This window comes from Mus musculus, chromosome 15, assembly GCF_000001635.26.
Source record: "Mus musculus strain C57BL/6J chromosome 15, GRCm38.p6 C57BL/6J".
Classification (NCBI taxonomy): Eukaryota; Metazoa; Chordata; class Mammalia; order Rodentia; family Muridae; genus Mus; species Mus musculus.
Genome location: NC_000081.6, coordinates 40,532,451 through 40,541,441, shown reverse-complemented (window position 1 = coordinate 40,541,441; position 8,991 = coordinate 40,532,451). Strand labels below are relative to the sequence as shown.

General features: G+C 39.0%; 1 long non-coding RNA gene and 1 pseudogene across 2 annotated transcripts in view; one reads left to right on the top strand and one right to left on the bottom strand.

The window, feature by feature from the left end:
• On the bottom strand, window positions 2,721-4,263 carry Gm7382 (predicted gene 7382; annotated as a pseudogene).
• Window positions 4,750-8,991, top strand: part of Gm33431 — a 7,484-nt gene continuing 3,242 nt past the window's right edge. The window contains exons 1-3 of one of the 2 annotated variants that reach the window (XR_003951629.1): window positions 4,750-4,937; window positions 5,864-5,945; window positions 7,576-7,819. This is a non-coding gene — a long non-coding RNA (predicted gene, 33431). Of the gene's footprint in view, window positions 4,938-5,863; window positions 5,946-7,575; window positions 8,150-8,991 lie in introns of both variants that reach the window. The other variant, XR_384064.4, reaches the window with a different exon arrangement.

The following is an 8,991-nucleotide window of genomic DNA, read 5'->3' as shown; positions in this document are numbered from 1 at the left end:
TTTCTGTTTGTGTTCTTCAGGTTTTATGTTAACAATGATGATTCATGTTCACAGGGATGATTTTAGGTATACAAGGAGCACATACAAATGCCAGCAGGTTATCTACCTTTTCCAATAAGATTCAACAAAATTAAAGGTGGTTAAAATTAAATATTATAAGAATACAAATTCAACAACATGTAAGATCAGCCAACGTTATAAAGTTAGGACTTGAATTTTCATGAGAGAAATTATCACATTGTCTTCATTGTAATTAAATTACAAGTTTTATATTATCTTTACAGGGATTTATACATAGTAGGCACTCATTAAATAAGTTTATTTGTATTATAATTATTTTATTATAATAAACATTTTAAATTGAGAATCTATCTTGTGGAGATGTTTATGTTTTTAAGATAATAATAGTTTTAGATAAGGTCATAAGACCAGAAGGTTTCTGTGAAAGGAATCAATGTTTATAATAAACTGAAGCAATAAAAACTTAATAGTAGTAAGAGATATGATCAGTCATAAAAAGAGCTATAATCCAAGAACTGAGAAGAATCTCAGTAGAGCCCCTCTCTCCCTCCCCTTTCCCTCTACCTCTCTCTCCTTTTCTCTCCCTGTCTCTCTCTTTCTCTCTTCATCTGTCCCTTTATATCTCTCTCTCTTCATATATCTCTCTCTCCCTCTCCCTTCCCCCCATGTGTGTGTGTGTATGTGTGTGTGTGTGCATATGCACACACACAGGCTTACACATAAGCATACCTGTACATAAGGGTTCACAAATCAAAGTGGATGTGTGCATGCATGGAGACTAAAGGTCAACTTTGGTTATAATTACTTAGGAGCCAACACTTTGTTTTTGAGACAGCATTTCTCATTGGATGACAGGCCTTCCCAAGGCTGGCTGACTCATAAGTCCAAGTGTGTCCCTGTCTCCACTTGGTTGGATGCGCAGGCCACAATGTCAACTTTTTTTTACTTAATACACTTGAGTCTGGGGATCAAATTCTGTTTGCACTGCTTGCAAACCATTACCAACTAAGCTATCTCCCAGAATTAAACAGACCATTTATTTAATAAAAATCTTTATTAAAGGAGACTCCTATCTTTACAAACAAAACATGTTCTTGAAATAGACAACAGGGAGCTGTGGCACATACATACAATGGAATGGTACTCAGCCTGTACAAAAAGGAAATGGCGTCTTTTGTGCACATACATGTGGAGAGTATGATGCTTCATGAAAGAATCCAGGAGTAGAAATACAGACGCTATACAATTTCATGTATTTGTGGAATTTAAAATAACTTCATGCCAAAAGTAAAATAGATGTCTTCTAGGAGCCTGTGGCACAAACAGTGTGAGAAGTCAGCTTAAAAGTGTAAAGTGAGAGTAGGCAAAGGTAATTAGCTCCAGAGGTTTATTATATACCGTGCTGACTTTAGTTAATAGCAACAATCTGTGTACTTGAATATTCTGAATGTAGAAGATTTTTAAGTGCTGTCTCATTAGCCATTCCAAACATATACTCATCAACACATGATGGCACACACCACAGGTATATACATTTATAAACTGTAAAAATATATGTAATTGTACTTTTATTTCTAATGTAATTATAGAGATAGATACTTAAAATACACTTTTCTTAGACAGCTATAAATTGATATTTCAGGAAATACAGTGTTTTAATTTATATTTAAATTCTTGCCTCTCAGGGTAATGGACATTTTGTCAACATTCATGATATTAATTAAGAATGCTGGATTTATCAATGAACTGTAGATTGATAATATATACAAAATATGAACTATTCACCTCATACAAACTTTTTGGTGCCATTATAGAGTACAATATGCCAAGCATTTACATGGCATTTTCTCTGTGTCATACATGGTACTACATCTAGAGATGGTTTAAAATGTTAAAAAGGATATGCACCGGCTCACTGTAAGTATTATGTCACTTTATATAAAGGACTTGGGTCTCTTCAGATTTTGGGGTCTATAGGTATTCAGAAGCCAATCTCTAGCAAATCCTGAGGGCTGACTAGGCTCCTAAACCACAGTTTCTCATCCTAAACACATGCTGCTGCTTAGTAGTTTACAAATGGAAAATCAGCAGAAATCCCAGAACACTGGAGAACTTCGTACAAGAAAGCAACAACCAATAACAATCTCACCTTTCTGAAATGTATTCCTTTTCATTTAATAAGTATTACAGTGGCATACGCCTTTAATCTTAGTGCTCAAAACTCAGAGGCAGGTGGATGTCTGAGTTTGAGACTAACCTGGTCCACATAGTCTGTTCCAAACAGCCAGGGGTACACAGAGAAACCCCGTCTTAAAAAACAAAAACCAACAAAGTGAAAGATTTACAGAAAACATGAAGAGGTTATGTTAAAAGATTATAATGGTTAAGTATGTAAAAAGTTATAAACCCGATTTTTATCTCTCTCTAATATTTGAGTTAGAAATACTGAATCCATGTAAGTGCATGTGCTCGCGCACTTAGGTGCACCTTGCTGCCTCTACATCCCGCAACTTCCTCTTCTATCATTTGTTTATATAGAATGATGCAAGGATGCTGACTTTATGATGGCGCTTACACCTCTGGGACTATGCACAACACTTTCATATGTTTAGGATTGTGACGACTCTTTGTAATAGGTGTTATTTTCTTAATTATAATTAGTGAGGAGGCTATGCCCCCTCCCCCCCCCCCCACACACACACATTTGGTATGTTTATTAGCCCACATTTTGAAGCAGTTCATGACCAGCATTGTACTTTGGGTTTTTTGTCTTGGTCTTGGTTTGCAATAAAGGAGAGCATTTCTTTAAAAGGCCCATTTTTGTTTAATAGGCAGAAAAGTTCCCCACCTGCCTCTTCCGCTCCTTGGAGAGAGAGCAGCCCCTTTGTAGACCTGTACTGCACCATAGAAGCATTCAGCAAAGCCGCCCTTAGCCTCCCCGACCCCCTACCCACTTCCTAGCAGTTGGGATGAGGGCAGCACTCTGCACAGCTCATTTGATCTTCAGGTCCTTCAAGGCCAACTCCAAGCTATTCACCTCCCAGATGCTCATGCCATTCACGTCCCAGATGCTCATGCCGCCATCCATGCCTGTAGTGCAGAACTGTGAGCACTTGGCCTAGGCCCTCGCTGAGCACCGAGATTTGGCCGACATTTTTCTTCTGCAGTGAATCCAGGCTGGCCCCTGTGGCTGCACCCCTCCCTCAGAGCAGGCCTTCTCGTCTAGGTTCTGGAAGCGCTCTCGGGCTGTCATGCCACACTGGGAGCTCTGCTTGGGCACATCCAGCCGGCCACCGAAGCTCAATGTGACCGCAGCACTGTCATAGGCAAACAACACTGGGAAGCAGTCGTGGCCCGCTGCCACTAGACTATTTTCTGTGATGAAGATGACGGCCAGGAGTGGTAATGTCTCAGATGCCAGGGTTGCCAAAGCCATCTTCTTGTCAGCATCTACCAGGCATACAGTGCTGTCATGGCTAACCCAAGCAACTCGGCTCCCATTGGCCAAGAAGCAGACGCCATGCACTCAGCCACAGCTGCTGCTTGATTCAAACATCAGCTTCCCAAAGGGCATCTTGGAGCCCCACCGTGTAGGGGCTGGCTGTTTCGTTCCTCCATCTCCTTTATATAGGCAGAGAAGATCCTGCACTTGAAGTCACAAGAGCCTACAGCCAGGAGCACGTTGTTGAGATGCCAATCCAGGCTGAGGACAGTGGAGCGGATGGGTTTTATGATGTGTTGGCACAGCCAGCAGTCATTCTCCTGTTCCAAATAACAGATGAAAATGACCCGGGAGCTGCTGCCCAGGATGAACTTGTTCTCACCGGGGGGCCAGTGAACACAGCAAACTGCTCGATTGATCTGGAGATTGACCAGTGTGGACTTCAACGTGCGGCCCTTCAGCGTCCACACATAGGCATTGTGGTCTGTGCCGCAGGTCACAATGCGGTTATGCTCAGGGTCCCAGTTGATGCCTGTCACCTACCCGTTGTCCTTCTTGAGCTCGTGCACCTTGTTCCACTTGGCACGGCTCTTCTCATCTCATGGTTGTTGGGGCAAAGGTGGATCTGTGTACAGTCCTTGTTCCAGGCAGGGCAGCTGTGGTAGGCCATAGTCACTTGTCTCCTAGGCAGCAGAACCTGGCTCAAAATGCAGTTGCGCCAGTCAGTGCCCGATTCTACCTTCCCAGGCCCTCAGGTCTCCTCAGCCATGGACTCTGGACAGCACCAAATCGGCTCTGAGCTTAAGGTCCCCTTATTAATGCCATAACAAGGATAAGTGATAAGGAAGAGTTAGTAACAATAACTGTCCTTGCTTTAATCTGCTTCCTCGATGGCTTTGAAGAAAACACCTAAACTTCTTTTCACTAATAAAGACTGTGGTCTTAAAAGCTGATGATTGCTGTCAAGGGAGATGTATATGACAAGGAATCATGTTAGTTGAAGTATCATTCCTCACATAGGGGATAATGTCTGGGAAATACCCTTTCTTCTGTTTGATTCATTAAAGCTCTTGGTACTCTCTGAAGGCCTGTAACTAAACTATTGTAAGCTTTCGATACCAGTGATACCCGTGTCATATGCACAGTCCTAACTACCTAATATCACTTAATCCTATGTCTTAGTTCTTACTAATCACCGATTTGGAAAATACCTGCTCAATTCATAGAAGTGAAAACTAGATTCGTATAAAATGTTAATAGGAAATGAATAGAATATATTTTCTTAGGATAACCAAACTGTTGAGGCTGATAGCAAACTGAAGCAGAGGAAAGGCTTCTTCGCAGATTTTAGCAGCAGAGCACAAAATCTCCATATCCTTTTATATGTTTGAATCATAAGATGATATATGATCAAATGATATCATAAGAGGCACTTGACCCACAAGGACTGAAGAGAGACTGGAACTGTGTTCAGGTATGTTGTACTTCCTAAGTACTAAGTAAATAACAAATTTGGAGTTATAGTATAAAACAAAGAAACATTGACCATTACGTTTGAGGACACTTTGTATCTGTAAGGAAGTAACTTTGTATCTGTAAGGAAGATGTCATTGGCACATGTGCCATAAGAATAAGCATAGAAGAGGCTTAAGTCTTAGAATTTAGTGGTGGTTGATGAGAAAATCCAACTTAGAGGCTGTAAATACTTCCATATAACACAATCACAAAGATAAGAGGAGGAAGAGCATGTAAAAGAGTCCATCTGTCACACACAGGTAAAGAGCTGTCACTCATTTCCCTAGCCTAAAAAGGGAGCTATTGAGTAATGTTTGACACCAAGGAAATCATTTGTAATGAGGCTTTTTACTTTTTAATTCCTCCTTTAATTTAAAAGAAAGGAAAATACTCCCACTCAGTGGTTTCTATTACCAGTCAGTTCATTGTTTATGAATCCATGGCAGTGTCTTAGGTTTCCCGTGAAACTGCTAATTCATACTGTATTTGCAGTCAGCCCTCCATAGTGAATCTCTGCTGTTTGATTTGGCCTGTCACCCGACACAGAATGTATCAAAACCATTTCCATTGCTCTCCTGGCTTTGATCTGCAGGTGTGGTAATAATTAGGAATGTGATTCCTCAAGTTCATTTAAAATAGCCAGTGAACATAGAGTATAAGAAATACCAGTATAACTCGTGTATCACAAGAAAAAATTGGTTATAACAGTTGCTTATATACATTAAAATTACCATGATTTCAGAGCAGTGACATGGAAGTTAATTTTATGAGCACATATAAATTCCAAATTGATTTAACTACCTTATATGGACTAGCCAAATCAGAGCTTCATGCATTCTGTGGCACGTTTTTGTGTTTTAAATCACATTTCCTTTTTCTTTTCAGCTCAGAAATCTCAGACCTTTCCTCGTGTTCAGTCTTAAGTCCTTTTAATTCATGCCTTCAAATAAAGGATAGCATATACAAGGTCAGTGACATTGTTGCTTATGATTGAGATGGTTTAGCTACATCTGTTTTAAGAAGAGTCATTTTTCATTTCATTTTTAAAATTGCTTTAAAGTGTTTAGCTGACTTACAAAATTACTCAGTGGGCAGCTAACAGTCTATTCTGTTTTCAAGCTGTATGTAGTCTAAAAATTGGGCATGATTTCATAGATAAAATGTTAATTTAAAACTGTATCGTATAATTATTTATAGAAATCACTCGATTATTTTCTGAATATAAAAGAATATTTATCTTAAATATTTTTCCCTTTTGGGGTTCCTTCTGAGAAAAGAAATACAAGTTAATATTTTAAACGACTAAACCACTCTCTGACAGTACAGACTTTTGTATCCTGATGCCAGTGTTTTCTGTTATGATGGCCTATGGCTTTGAAATTGAAACAAATGTCTCCAAAGAGTATCACTGGTCAGTGTTTCATTTTTGCTTTGTTTTACATATGAATATGCATTTCAGCTAAATTGGTATTTTTAAATGTTTACTAAGTTTGTGCTTTTATAGTCTACCTACTTTAAATGTGCAGAGAGTATTTAATGGTAACTATAATTTGGATATCTACATCCACCCTTTCTCATCTAGCATGTCTTCCTCCTAAGCTGAGACGTGACCAGCTTTGGCTGCAACCTGGTAAACCTCTGTCCTCAGGACACAAGCATGGCTCAAGCTCAAGAAGAATATCAAGGAGACTCAGTCTTGACAAGACTCCGTTCCAGGAGCCGGGACATTAGCATACACTGTATTTCAGGATTAAACATAAACATTAGCATCCAAGCAAGACTTATACATTTCAGGGCACCCGGAACCAGAAGTTTTTGTACTTGTGATTCTTGACTGTACACTTTGTAAAATGACTCCAGCTACTGCTCCTTTTCCAGGTCATGGGAAATTTCAAACTGTAACAATTTGTAAGTTAAAAGGAGAAAGAACTGAGTCTCTGGAAAAGTAAAACTTTATTGTAAGACTGAGAAAATAGCCAAGACCATAACTACCGGGAACTTATTATAATTATTATATTGCGATTGCCATTACATGAACACTATTTGAATGAGAAAAATCAAACAAAACGAATATTTCATTTGTAGATAGACTTGAAAATAAATTACTAACCTTGACGTCCATCAGCATACAAAATCCTACTTAGCCAATGACAGAGTTCATTGTTTAAAGACTACTTGGGAACGATTAAGGAAAGAATGATGTAATCTAATATGTGATAAAGACAGATATAATATTCTCTACTGGAAGGCTTTCCTATCATGTCATATCAAAGTCTAGCAAAATGTTGAAAGTTAGAAATGTTATCAAGCATTAGCAGGCATTTAAAGAACAGCTCTTGAATATTTCTAGCATAAAAAAGTATTTCATGTGATGTAAATGAATGGTAATTTTCTGACTTTAAAAGAGAGCCATGCCAGTACATTTCAGCGTTCTGGACCCAATTCTGCAAACATGGAGACGCTTTCAATTTTCTCTGCCTGCCTTCCCGCCTTAGATGGCTGAGATTGCAGCAAAATTAATCCATTTAAAAATCTGCGGCTTAAACTTAAGGATTTTCAGTTTTTCTCCTCTTCTCTCTCTCTTTTTTTTTTCTTAGAATATCAATAAGTTCCAATTGAAGAGCGGATTCTTTTGCAATTCAGGCATGTGCCGGCGATAACGGGCGACTTGGCAAGAAGAGAGGCAGAGATGGATTAATTATGCAGAGAACATGGAAATTCTGCTTATCATCGGCTAGCAAAGGAGCCCGGCTCACATAATCAGCAAACGAAGGGAGAGGAAAAAAATAACAATGCAATGGCACCTTCCAGCCCATCATCAGGATTTTTTCTACCCCCCTTGTAATTAAAAAATAACATACACTTATAGCCCTATCTCCTGTGCAGGCAAGGAGTGGATGTCCACAAAATAATTGCACTGGATATTAGAGCTGGCACAGTGGACTGTCCAGCCTTGCCTGCTCACCCTCTTTCTCTGTTGGCTTCTCAAGGCACTTTGCTTCTGAGTACAGTCCAATCAGGCAATGTCTCCAATGACACTCTAGTTCAGTTTCCAAAAATCCCAAATTGGTACCTTATCATGATCCACACAAATATGCATACATATATGGTAAATATTTGCAGGGCTGACTCTGGAGAAATCCTTGGAACTGATCACCTGCAGACTATCTGGTTAGTTTCTTTCTCTTTCCTTCTCTTTCCTTCCTCCTTCTCTTTCCTTCCTTCCTTCCTTCCTTCCTTCCTTCCTTCCTTCCTTCCTTCCTTCCTTCCTTCTTTCTTTCTTTCTTCTGTCTGTCTTTTCTTTTTCTTTTCTCTTTCTTTCCTTTTTTCTTTCTTTCTTTCTTTTTTTTTTCCTGATGAAACGTGTCCAAATAGCCTTGATTTTGCAAAGTGGCTGGATTAAATGGGTGAGCTGAACAATGGTCTTTCTCTCTTCTAGAATGGTGCTTCTTATTTACAACTTTGTTTTCTAACCCCTTTGCCAATTGATTTTATACATTTAGGTAGGTACTGCTAAAGATGTTAGTCTGTGTGATTCCAAATCAGAAGACAGAATTCTTTACTGTTTCTGTGAGAAATGACAGATCAAAGCTTTCTATGTCTCCAAATGCCAAAAGACACCACAATAAGCATAGTTTATTACTTTAAAGAAAATCACATTAAAGCTTATATATGTACCCAGGTGCTTCTCAATTTAGAATACTAACAGGCATGTTAAATAATAATGCTTAGGAGTGAAAGCTATTGAGCTAGGTTGCTTGTTGCAATTATGACCCAAATCATTTGACCTAATTAAGGACATAGCCCCAAGAACAGTGTGCCTACCTTCCTGCAAAGTTATTGTTAAGATACAAGAAGAGATGATTAAAATATATCTATAAAGACAATATGTATATATGCAGCATATGAAGGAAAGCTGTTTCTCAAAGTGCAGTAAACTGGAATTGGAAGCTGGCAGGCTCTAGAAATGTAATTTATTCAGAGTTCCGCCAAAGCAGGGAAACCAGTATGGG